General features: G+C 33.3%; 1 protein-coding gene across 2 annotated transcripts in view; it reads right to left on the minus strand.

Moving 5' to 3' along the window:
- The window catches only part of LOC134842784 (disks large homolog 4-like), a 574,432-nt gene that overhangs the window by 292,440 nt on the left and 269,352 nt on the right, over nucleotides 1-12,640 (minus strand). The gene's annotated exons all lie outside the window — the stretch shown is intronic.

Here is a 12,640-nt window from a genome sequence, read left to right on the forward strand (position 1 = left end):
TAGCATCTGTTCTCTGCTTTATTTAATCTGTTTAATGTGTTTAATCTTCTGTCTACCAGTCATAAGCTTCGTGGCTGAGTGGTTAGTGTGTAAGAATTTCTATCTCGAGGTTGCAGGTTCGAGTCCCAGCCTGCGACGATTTTTTTTGCTAATTCTATGCTTATTTGTACTTGTTCTTATGGTACTTTATGGAGCTGCTTTTTGTCGTGTTCTCGCTAGTGTTTGCAAAGCGAAGCTTCGCTTCTTTGTTTATGTCGTAACGAGATACTATAGCAGATGAAAATCATTAGATGAAGCTCTTAATACCGATATAGTTTAGTTGAAAACAGCCAAGCTACAGGCTTCATTGTTTGTTATCAAATAATTTAAACTAGTCATGAAGACAAGCGGAGGGAATTGTTCAAGTATAAATGAATGAAAAAGATTTTATAGGTTTTGATAATTTTTTTAGAAAAAGTCTTAACATTCGTTTACGCTCAAATTTGACTTATGTTTGTTTGACTTGTGATTTCTTTTCAACTTCACTTGATTTCGTTTGTTAAATGAAGTCAAACTCTATTATTGAACAGCAACAGTGATTAACTTCTACTTTCAAAAATGGGCTTAGGTTTTTAAGAGTCGATGAACGTAGTTCAGACTATTATATAGGTCGTGATGATGGTAGTTTACGACAGGAAATAGCTCTCGTAGTTTGCTCTTTCGCAGTTTGACTTTTAATTTATTTTCAGATTCAGTACATTGCTCTTAAAAGGAAATAAAACTCCACTATCGAACAGCGAATGTGTACAGATCACGAAAAGCGTGATCGACTAATAATTTCGAAAATTGTTTTTAATTATCAGATTTCCCAACGCAATAAAAAGTGTATTTATTAAGAGTCGATGACAGGTCGTGATAATGTTTTTGTTCAGGCTTAAATTTACTTTTTAGCGGTTTGATTTTCGATTTCTTTTGAAGTTCATTTCCTTTGTTAAAAAGAAGGCAAGCATCACTATAGAACAGTAAAGTGTGGAGGGCACGAAAAACGTGATCATCTTTTAACTTCGAAAATGGAAATTAAGTATCAGATTTCCCAGCGAAATAAAATTTTAACCGAATGATCCAGTTTTCTCAAAGTAGATTATTTTATCAAAGGTTCAAAGGTCTTTAAGGTCATCTATTTTTTTCTGGGAAATTCGAAAGTTCATTTTCTTTCAAAACACGAGTCATCAGGTTATTCCTGTTTACTTGCAATCATTAACTTTTTCCAACTGTCTGTTGGCTATGTTTTGAGTTCCCAGCGGAGTTAAAAGTTACCCATTCTTCTAGTTTTCTTAACTTAGATTATTTTTTGTGGTGCAAGATCAATTAAAAAAGATTCATGCAATTTTTATGTTTATTAGTGCGAAAAAACTTTTGTAGGTGAACGTGGTGAAGAAACTTTTATATGTGAACGTGGTGACGAAACTTATACAGGTGAACGTGGCGAAGAAACTTATATAGCTCGTGTTGACTTTTTCTTTTTAGGAAAAGTCTTAAAAATTGTTCACGCTCAAATTAGAGTTTTTGTAGTTTGACTTCTCATTTTCATGCTACTTTGCTGAAGAAAGCCGAAAGTGGAATAAAAAGAGTATGTTTGCTCAAATGTGGTCATTTTTATGAAAAAAAAGCCAATCATAGATACTTTTTGTAATTCAAAAAGGTTTAATGGATATATAATTTTTCAGCTGTCGGTTGGCTGTTTTTTGTACAATTCGAAAGTAGCAGCAAAAGGGTTGTGTTTTGTCAAATTGCTATTGAACAACCCAGATTAGAAAAACGTAAGTGTAATTGTAATCGGGAGCGCAAGTGTAAATATAATCGGCAACTAGACGTTTGTAATTAATCAGTTTTTCTGAAAAATTTTTTAGAAACGGACATTGATTTTTTGAGAGACTTCAATTTTTTCAGATTCCTTCACACGACCTAGTGGTAATCGCGCGTCTTAAGGTCCAAGAATCAGCGATTTGAGTGACGCTGTGTTCTTTGACAGCTGTTCTGTGTTTGGACCATGTTTTTTGATGGTGCAAACTGATTCTTTTTTGCAAAAACTATAAGTTTTCTCGTCAATTAAACATTTTTTGTAATTTAAAGTAGTTTTAGATTGTAAGCTTATCTACTCTGATTTCGTATAAATTCTATTTTTTTTTCACTTCATTAGCCTAAATGGTCTCTTACGTTATAGGTTAGTTTGAGGGGGCAAAATAAGACTGATATTTTTGCGTGTTTTAGATTCGATGGGGCTGCAAATATTTTTTCAAGGGGATGGGGCTAAAAGTTTCGAGTTTCACAACTTAAGAGCTCGAAATGTTGTTTGACCGCAGTTTTTTTTACTCAACAAGCATATTGTCAGCTTAGGGGCTTGTTAAAATCTCTGAATGGTCATTTAACGAACGCTGGTGATTTTGTTTCTCGATAATTTTGTGTTGTTGGGTAAGGTTTTTTTTGTAGCTACGCTTCGCCTCTGTATTATCATATAGTTATTGATTACTGGTACATTGTCTTGGCTTGTCTTATAGACACAATAATTCATGCAGTCGTTTTTCCGAAAAAAGAGTTGTTTATACGAGTTTCAGGAGCAGAAAAAATTCAAGAGCAACTGTTTTTTTTTTGCGAAGTTACCTTCAGACGAGTGTTTGATAAACGTGCTAGCAACAAACGTGATGAATTTGGAAGTTAGTTGCCAGGTTTTGCTACTGCAAATGATGATATTTCCGTGTAGAGTTGAGTTTGTTTTGGTCGGATAAATCTTCCCTCCGAAGGTTTTTATGCCGACTTTCGAAGAAAGTGATGGAATAGTTATTCTCGGTGAGGTTTTTTCTCCAGAGAAATGTCGACGTTTCAGCTAGAATATTTTGACTGATTTTTTAAAATGAATCTGAAAAAAAGGATGTATCGCTGCCCACACCAAGGATATTGATTCTCAGGGCTTAACAATTTTAATGATAATTTACCTCAAAATTATTGTTCCGATCATCGAAAATGGGGAGGGACTTTATATTCGGGTGTGTTTGTTTTTTTTTCCAATCAAAATCATCCGACTGGGTTGAGTGATATATCGTATTAAAGCTCTTTCAGTCGTGATTCAAACCACATTAAAAAATTCTCAACATTTTTTTTTAAATGTTGAGAAAAACCGATTTGAAGTTTTTTCGTCTTAAATCGAGCGAATAAAGCACGCGAGCAGGCTTACAACAGCTGAATTATGCCTAATATAAGACATAAACTTAATTTTAAGCAAGTGAAACTAGTTTTTGGAGTTTTTTTAGCTTCATTTTGGGAACTTTTTTTAAGTTTTTCTAGTCACTTTTCTGCAAAAAATTTTGTCCAATTTGCCTATATCACTATGACTGTCTAATATGCCTAAATTATAATTTTACGTGAGATTATTTTATCACACCAAGCAAAAAAAAACTACACTTATTTGGAAAAAAAAACTTTCTCAACCGTAGTGTTCTAAAGACTGGTCGGAACATTCTGTGCTACTTGCACAGTAACCAGCTATCCCTGTTATGTTATAAACTTGGAGCTACTTTGACAACTACTATTTAAATTGGTATATATTACGTGCGAAACGATATATTTTGTCCTATTAGGGCGTAAGCGCAAATTAAATCATTCCAAAAAAACTGAAGCAATCAATGTGCTCTTAGTGATACTTTACCAGCAGCATAGCGTGTGGGAGATTAAAATTGGAAATAGATTTTTTTGAAAATTCAAATTTTTCTTGGCGAATATTTATTTTTTAAGTATTAAAACAAAAAGCTTTTGATCGATCGGGAGGTGTCTTTTTGCAATAATTTGACCGCGCGCCTCTTACAAACAGAACTTTCGAAGCCATTAATATGCGTTTAAAACAAAAAGGAAACGATTATTGAGCCAACTATGTCCGAGCCAGTTCTCCAAGAAATAACCCTTATTTAGTTGCATTGCGTCATTCAAATGTCATTATTGCGTTATATCCTCATGATCCATCGCTATTGAAATTGAGCTAATAGCTTGATTTTTAAGGCAGCCAATTCTCTAGTAACGTCTGGCATCTTTGAACAGTTAGTAAAGTTTGAGTCTAATGAGCGAAATTCAGGGTGTTGAGTATAGAGTGTTGAGTAACTGATTGTGCGAACTTCTTGCTTTTCAATGAATTTATTTACAAATCATTTTTTTGTTCTTATTTTTTTGGAACATTCAAATCGCAGTTTTGCTTCCGTGTATAAGGTTAGTTTCTGTGTTGTGATGACTGTTAAAACAACAATTTGCGGCCGAAATAGTATCTTTGGACAAAGTATGACGATAAAAGATCTATTTTTGAAGCACAGCTTTTGAGTTGGCGTTTGATCAATTAACTGCATGTTTCGATCTAGTACGATTGCTTCTTGAGCTGTGCCCAGGAAACGCTGTACACTCATTTTGTTCATATAGGATCTCCGAAGCTGTCCTCTGGGTCCTTTTCTGTTTAACGGCCCAAAACTAAATATTTTCATATTTTGAAAATTAGATCATAATGTTCAAATCTGGCTGATTCAAATTGATTTTAGTGAACGAAAATCTGGATTCTCAATAGAAACAGAGCCTCAATTAACAATTTCATTATTTTTTCGCCGTTAGAAAAGACCCGTCCTCTTTTTGAGATTTCTTTTTTCCCAACATAACAGTCATGAGGAATGAGCACCTGTAAGTGTTTTCGCCGCAATTAGAGGCTAGATGTTCCAACTCAATTGTCGTGCAGGAGCAGCTTGCCCATTACTCCACAGCGGTAGATTTAGTGCACCGTAGCATTATGAGAATGCCACGATGCACTAACTCTCCATCTCAACCAAGAGAATTTTGTTTTAGCTAGGAATACACGTTTTCATACGCGGTTTCAATGGTTTTCGATAAGTAATCGAACTACACTACAAACGTAATGACCATTTAAGTACCAGTAACTTAAATGTTGCATGTAAATCATTTAAAAATGTTACAGTAGATGTTGCAAACGCTTGTGTTTTATTAGGAGTTAACTTTTCCTACGTAACTAGCATAAATGTTATCATATATTTGGGTGGTTGGCGGGGGCATTGCCTATTTTTTGTTTGCTGATTTTTTGTTGTCTCGCAGGCTTAAAAATTGGCCGAATGATTGACTATGAGTCTGATTCCTGGAATCGTTTTCTTCTTGATAACTTTTATTTTAGTTTAAGTTTTTTTTTGGCTGAAGATTTCTCCTCGGAAGTTTTGGCCGCCAAATTGCCTCGCAGGAAAATATTAATTTCACACTTTTTAGTAAGAAAAAAGTAAACATTTGGCGCGTAAGCAAGTCCCAAAAGGATGTTGCTACCATAATTATCATTTCAAAAAAGATAATTTTTTGATTCATTTTTGTTGTTTTTAAACCAGTTCATGAGCGAAGTTTTTTCTTTTGGTCGTGCTTGTTTTTTTTCTGATGTAAAAATATGAGATCTATTCCCGCTTAATTTTTAGTTAGGCAGTTTGCAAAGTGGATTTCAAAAAGGGATTTCCAAAGTAGATTTTAATTTTTAATGAAAGAAGGGTCAGATGTCTGATTTCTGGTTAAGTTGGTTTAGCTAAATAAAAAGATATTGAGGCTTAAAGTTTTTGTACCTGATTATTTGAACCGAATTAGTAGGACTACGACTGGCGAGTTTCAGACGTATGCTATGTATTAAATAAAATTTTTCGGTTGTTTTACTGAATTTTTTCAAAATTGGTGTTAGAGCGACTTGGCGAATCATTTAGATAATCAACACAAATAGCGAATCATCTTTGAAACTAAGTGCTCTACAGACGTACGATATAAATCTCTCAAAAATTGCTTGGTAATTTTTCACTCTTTCAATTTTTTTAAACATTTTTTTTTCCGTGTCCTTACCAACGTAGACAAATTAACTTTATTTGTTACTTGTATCTTTAAACAAACGGCAGATTGTAGCAACCGTTACGGGTTGTGTGTTGTCATTTTAGATTGTTGCTCGTTTGTCGAATTGTGTTATATTCAATTTTTAAATCTACGAGGCTGAGAAATTATTTCTGCTTCGAAATGACTGACAGTCGATTCCGCTCTCTAGCATCGAAAGTGCATGTTATGCAGAAATAACGTAGATGAGTTTAAGATATCCCAACGGAACAGAAAACTGAACCATTGATCAAGTTGTCTCAAAGAGGGTTAGTTTTATCAAAAAAGAATAATCCCTGAAGTACTTTGTGAGTTTGAGTGATTTAAATCATAAATTTGTGTCATAAATTGAGTTATTTATTTTTCTCTCTCCTTGAGTTCGTTTAGAATTTTTGTTTATTCGCTATGCTTTTATGTAATAGCGATACAAAAATACCATTTGATGCTGATTTCTCAATTTGTGCTCTAGATTCGGATAATTAGTTAAGATGAGGCAATTATATTCCAGTCGCGATACAAACATGATATAAATGAAAAGACGTTTTTTCACAAACATTTCAACAATTATTTCAAAAAAGACCACTTGATTAAACATACATGCTGCTACTAAATGAAATTATCATCACAAGGTAAAAATCAGCAATTACACCGGCTTGTAAACATACAATTATAACTTTTACAAAATTGAACAAAACAATACTATGATTAGAAAACAAGATAATCTCTAAAAGAAATAATGGATCTATCAATAGGAATTTTTTTGTCTATGTCTATCAAAAACTTCTTAAGTTCAAATTTAAGCTTTTGTTATGGCTTACCGTTTCTCAACTTCGTTTAATTTGGTCCATTTACTACAACTATTGTTTGCTACAGCTGTTCTTCCTAGATTTGTTTTTAAGAATCTAATTTGTCTTAATTGTTTTGTGTATTCGTTTGGTTTTACGAGTTCTCTCTTATAGATACACGTCCTGCTTATTTCATTCTTCTGTATTTGTATTGCCACATCGAACATTTTAGTCAGACTATCTTGGGTAATGAAAACAACTTAGGATTGTAAAATTTTGTACTTGAGAAATAGTTCTCGTCCATGATTCTTTTTTTTCTGCGAACATAGCAAGCTTTGAATGCCCAGTTATTTTGTCTGTTCATTTGAGACATGGTTAGAGTTTGAAAACACGGCGAACTAAAAGATAATTGAGACAAATCTAATGACCTGAAAATTAGCCTAATTGTTGTGATAAACTTATTAAATAGTTTCAGAGAAAGAAAATGATTACCATTGATAAAGACTGTGCGAACGTTGAGATACCACCTCTCAAACTTCATGACCAGACCCCTGTCTGCTGTAACCCATCTGCCAAACGAACTTGCATTGAATTGAGCCCGTGTGGAGAGGAATCATCTATTGAAGAAAAACTGAATCTAGCAAAGAAGGTCGAAGGTGCGATATCAAATTCAGTTAATGCGTTGATCCCGAAGTTGCTTGATGTCATCAAAGTGCAAATCAAGGAAGTTATAAACTTGGCGACAACAGAAGCAATATCAAAAGTGAAAGATGAACTAATGATATGGGTAAAGCGCGAAATGTCTCACAACGAAAAGAAGGTCAATCTCAAAACACTGTCGGAGTCTGAGTTGTTAGAAAATTACAACCGCAGGGATATGTGAAAATTCTCAGGCTCAATGAAAAAAATGACGGTCAAAGTGAAATGATGGAAACTGAAACAAAGGAAACCGTCTTGTTCAGTATAAAGTACCGATAATTCTAACGGGAGATATCAACATCGATACACTAAAGAAAAATAAGTTACAGCAATCATATCTGAACACAATAACAGCAAATGGGTTCGAACTTTGGAGTAAATCTGCAACTTGAATTAGTGACCCATCTGAAACTTGTATAGACCATATTATAACCAGGAATTTAGAAAATCCAACCATTGAAGTATTAGATAATGAATGCTTTTCTGATCATTATCCCATAATATTGAAATCTAATTTTGGCATTAAAGGTGATTTATCAAGTTATTCATATCGTGATATGTCATTCTTAACAAAAGAAAAAAAATGAAGGTTTTTTTTGTTAAGTTTGAAACAAAACTTAGAAGCAAACCTGATCAGCGATAATAACATAGACCTTGCGTACAAAAAGTTCAATCACAGCTCAATGAAATCCTTGAACCATTTTGCACCATTATGTAATATGATACACAAAAGCAAAACTAATGCTCCTTGGTTCGCTAAAGGCTTAAAGAATTGGTTTATAAAAAGAAATCGCTTATACAAATTGTGGAAGTCAGACAAATTGAATTCTCTTTAAAAAGTTAACTTTCTTAGCCAACGTCGAAAAGTCGAAAAATTTATAAGAATCGCGAAAAAAGATTATTACTATCAAAAATTTAATAAATGTATTGGAGACTCGAGACAAGTATTTAAAGTTTTAAATGAAATAAATGGCAAGAACGCAAAATCATCAAAAATTTCAGCTCTTTTAATCAATAACAATAAATTATCTGACCCCGTTCTAATATCTAACGCTTTTAATGATTATTTCGCTTCGGTAGGAACCAAGTTAGCAAGCAAAATGGACCTCGTCGAGCCAGTAATTAAAATAGAAGACGTAAGCTACTCTATGTATCTCTTTAATAGTACAATTTGTGAGATAATTGATGTGATAGAGCGTCTGAAGCCCAAGCATACTTGTGGCATCGATGAAATTAGTAACCTTTTTTTAGTTAAAAGCAGGTATGTGTTAGCACTTTATTTAACATACTTAACTTATCTCTCATTTTGCTCCGGTATGTTTCCTCAAAGCCTCAAGTTTGCTCGGGTTTTACCTCTTCATAAAGCTGATAGCAGAATAATTATGACAAATTACCGTCCAATATGACTTTTTAAGTGGCTGCAGCAAAGTTATTGAAAAAATCATGCGCTCGATTTTACAACTATCTTAAAAGTTTGAATTACTGTATCATCGTCAGTTTGGGTTCAGGGAGAAGTTTGCCACAGTTGATGCATTAGCTCAATTGACTGAAAGATTAAGACTAGGATTTGATAAAAACATTAAATGTAGCTTCTTCATTGATTTAAAAAAGGCATTTGATACGCTGGACCATAAAATTCTTTTGAGGAAATTAGAATGCTATGGAGTACGTGGAAATTGATAAAATGGTACGTGAAAAAGCTATCTATCCAATAGGTAGCATTGTGTACATATAAACAACTGTTCATCTGATTGTTTGCAAGTAAACACGGGAATACATCAAGGCTCTGTTTTAGGCCCTCTCTTGTTTCTGGTTTATATTAACGACATACAGCACACAGTTTACAATTCGAATGTGTTTCTATTTGCAGACGATACAAACATATCATGTCAAACATCTATCTATGAAGAATACCAGTTAGATTTGACCAAAATTTCTTCCTGGCTTTTTTCAAATAAATTAACCTTAAACTCAGATAAAACTACCTTAAATAATTTTACTAAGGATAGAAGTGCTTCCAGTCTTTCTATTGATATACTTGATTTTACTTTTCAGCCAAAACCTTTTTGCAAATACCTAGGTGTCATTGTAGATGATAAGCTTAAATTTTTTCACCATATACAGAATGTTCAATCAAAACTAGGTCGTCACTGTGGTGTAATATCAAAAATGAGACATTATGTACCAAGATCCATCCTACTGAAATACTATATGTCGAATATCAAGCCAATAATACAATATGGCTTGCTCGTCTACGGCAGCACGAGTTTTTCTTTTTTAAACCCAATTTTGAATATGCAACGAAAAATTGTTCGCATTATCTGCTTGATACCATTGCTAAAATATTTTCTAATAACAAAATACTAACAGTTCATGAGCTATGTGTACGATTTGATGAAGTGACCTTTTTTTAGTTAAAAGCAGGTATGTGTTAGCACTTTATTTAACATACTTAACTTATCTCTCATTTTGCTCCGGTATGTTTCCTCAAAGCCTCAAGTTTGCTCGGGTTTTACCTCTTCATAAAGCTGATAGCAGAATAATTATGACAAATTACCGTCCAATATGACTTTTTAAGTGGCTGCAGCAAAGTTATTGAAAAAATCATGCGCTCGATTTTACAACTATCTTAAAAGTTTGAATTACTGTATCATCGTCAGTTTGGGTTCAGGGAGAAGTTTGCCACAGTTGATGCATTAGCTCAATTGACTGAAAGATTAAGACTAGGTTTTGATAAAAACATTAAATGTAGCTTCTTCATTGATTTAAAAAAGGCATTTGATACGCTGGACCATAAAATTCTTTTAACGAAATTAGAATGCTATGGAGTACGTGGAAATTGCTAAAATTGGTTCGAAAGCTATCTATCCAATAGGTATCAATGTGTACATATAAACAACTGTTCATCTGATTGGTTGCAAGTAAACACGGGAATACCTCAAGGCTCTGTTTTAGGCACTCTCTTGTTTATATTAACGACATACAGCACACAGTTTGCAATTCAAATGTGTTTCTATTTGCAGATGATACAAACATATCATGTCAAACATCTATCTATGAAAAATACCAGTTAGATTTGACCAAAATTTCTTCCTGGCTTTGTTCAAATAAATTAACCTTAAACTCAGATAAAACTACTTTAATTAATTTTACTAAGGATAGAAGTGCTTCCAATCTTTCGATTGATATACTTGATTTTACTTTTCAGCCAAAACCTTTTTGCAAATACCTAGGTGTCATTGTAGATGATAAGCTTAAATTTTTTCACCATATACAGAATGTTCAATCAAAACTAGGTCGTCACTGTGGTGTAATATCAAAAATGAGACATTATGTACCAAGATCCATCCTACTGAAATACTATATGTCGAATATCAAGCCAATAATACAATATGGCTTGCTCGTCTACGGCAGCACGAGTTTTTCTTTTTTAAACCCAATTTTGAATATGCAACGAAAAATTGTTTGCATGATCTGCTTCGAAAGGAAATTGGATACCATTACTAAACTCTTTTCTGATAACAAAATACTAACTGTTCATGAGCTATATGTGTACGATTTGATGAAGTTTTGTTTACGATCACCAAATCAAAAACATCCAACTTGTTTTCTCAATTCTTTGTTTACTTTTAAAAATTTTGCCTACTATACGCAAATTTCAAAAGGTCGAACATTTGTTCCACCATTCTGTAAGAATAAGGTAAAATCATGTTCTTTGACTAATAGGGGTTCAAAGTTATTGAATATTATGAGTATAAATAATCTCTCACCTGAAAATATTGGATTGATGTCAAAAAATGAAGAATACAGTTTCGTCCATAAATTTAAAGATAATATCATTTGTGGCAATTACGAGTTGGTGCAAAACATATTTCTTTTATTTTTTAAAAATGGTACCCGCTGGCTAAACGCTATCAAACAACCATTCTACGGTTGCGATTCTATGCTGAAAATATGACCCTCCAAATCCTTGTAGTTTTCGAGATATCGCATTTTTTTCATATTATTTCTCATATTCTTAGTTCGTCAGCTGGAATGAGAATTGGCCGAAATGACAGGACTAGATGTACTAACTATTCCTTAATGAGGGCTTAATTTTAGGGGAAAATAAATTTTTCCCCACAATCCTATATTTATTCGAATATAAATTTATCTTTGTTACTTAGTTGCAATCATAATTTGTTCAACATATGACGTCAAGTAGGCACATACTGCTCCTGCTGTCTATCCCCTCCATTTTGTTGATTTAATAAATTAAATAAATTGATGCTTGTCTTATCAACTATATGGAGAAATAAATTCTTCTTCTTCTTCTAAAAGCATAATTTTCTCCAGTGGTAGTGGTATGCAATATACTGACTGAATTGCAATAGCCGTTTTGCTCAAACTTTTGTTCAATTCAGCTGAAAAAGTAACATTTTTGTCTGCTAACACTCCAATTTACCTGGCATGTTTTTTGCGGAAATTGTTTCTTCACTATAAAAAATTTTGTCCAAACTATTCTCACCCCTCCTCGAAAATAAATATGCTGTTTTCGCAACATTAAGACAGGTTTCTTTTTATTAAAACACTTTGGTACCTTTTCTACTATTTCCAGTATTGATACTCTTGGGTCCGTTTTCGAGTTTCTTCCTTTTTATCAGATACTTGTATTACCAACAAAATGCACAAATTCATGTTTCTGTTGATTTTGTTTGTAAAGTTATTTACATAAAAAATGAAAACCAATGGACCCAAGTTAATACCTTGTGGTACGTTATAATTGTGTAGTTTCCATTTCTTATCAGAATAGTGTCTTTAAAGTTGGACACATTGGACACGGTCCCTCAAAAAACCCACAAAAAAGTGCTTGTGCTTTTCTGGATTGATCCATTCATGTTCACACAGACTATTTCGGTAAAAGGTAATAATCTCATCTGTCGCAGATTGCTTTTTCTGAAATCCAAATTGGTAGACGTTTTATATAGATTTTTGTTTGAGATATTGTATAATTTGCTCAAAAGCAAGCGTTCAATAAGTTTTCATAGCGCGTTAGCCACACAAATTGACCTGTAGTTCGATGCAACCTGTGCGTTAACTTTTTTGAAGACAGGTGTTAAATATGCTTAAGGAATGATGGAAATTGGTTTTGTATTATACTTTTATTGCGAATTGAGGTGCGTTTCAATAGCAAGTTTGTCTTGTTAGAGGCAGATAGCTTGAATTTCATCAGTTCCTAGAGATTTATTTAATGGTAGCTTACCTTA

The sequence above is a fragment of the Symsagittifera roscoffensis genome, chromosome 3 (assembly GCF_963678635.1).
Source record: "Symsagittifera roscoffensis chromosome 3, txSymRosc1.1, whole genome shotgun sequence".
Taxonomy (NCBI): domain Eukaryota; kingdom Metazoa; phylum Xenacoelomorpha; order Acoela; family Convolutidae; genus Symsagittifera; species Symsagittifera roscoffensis.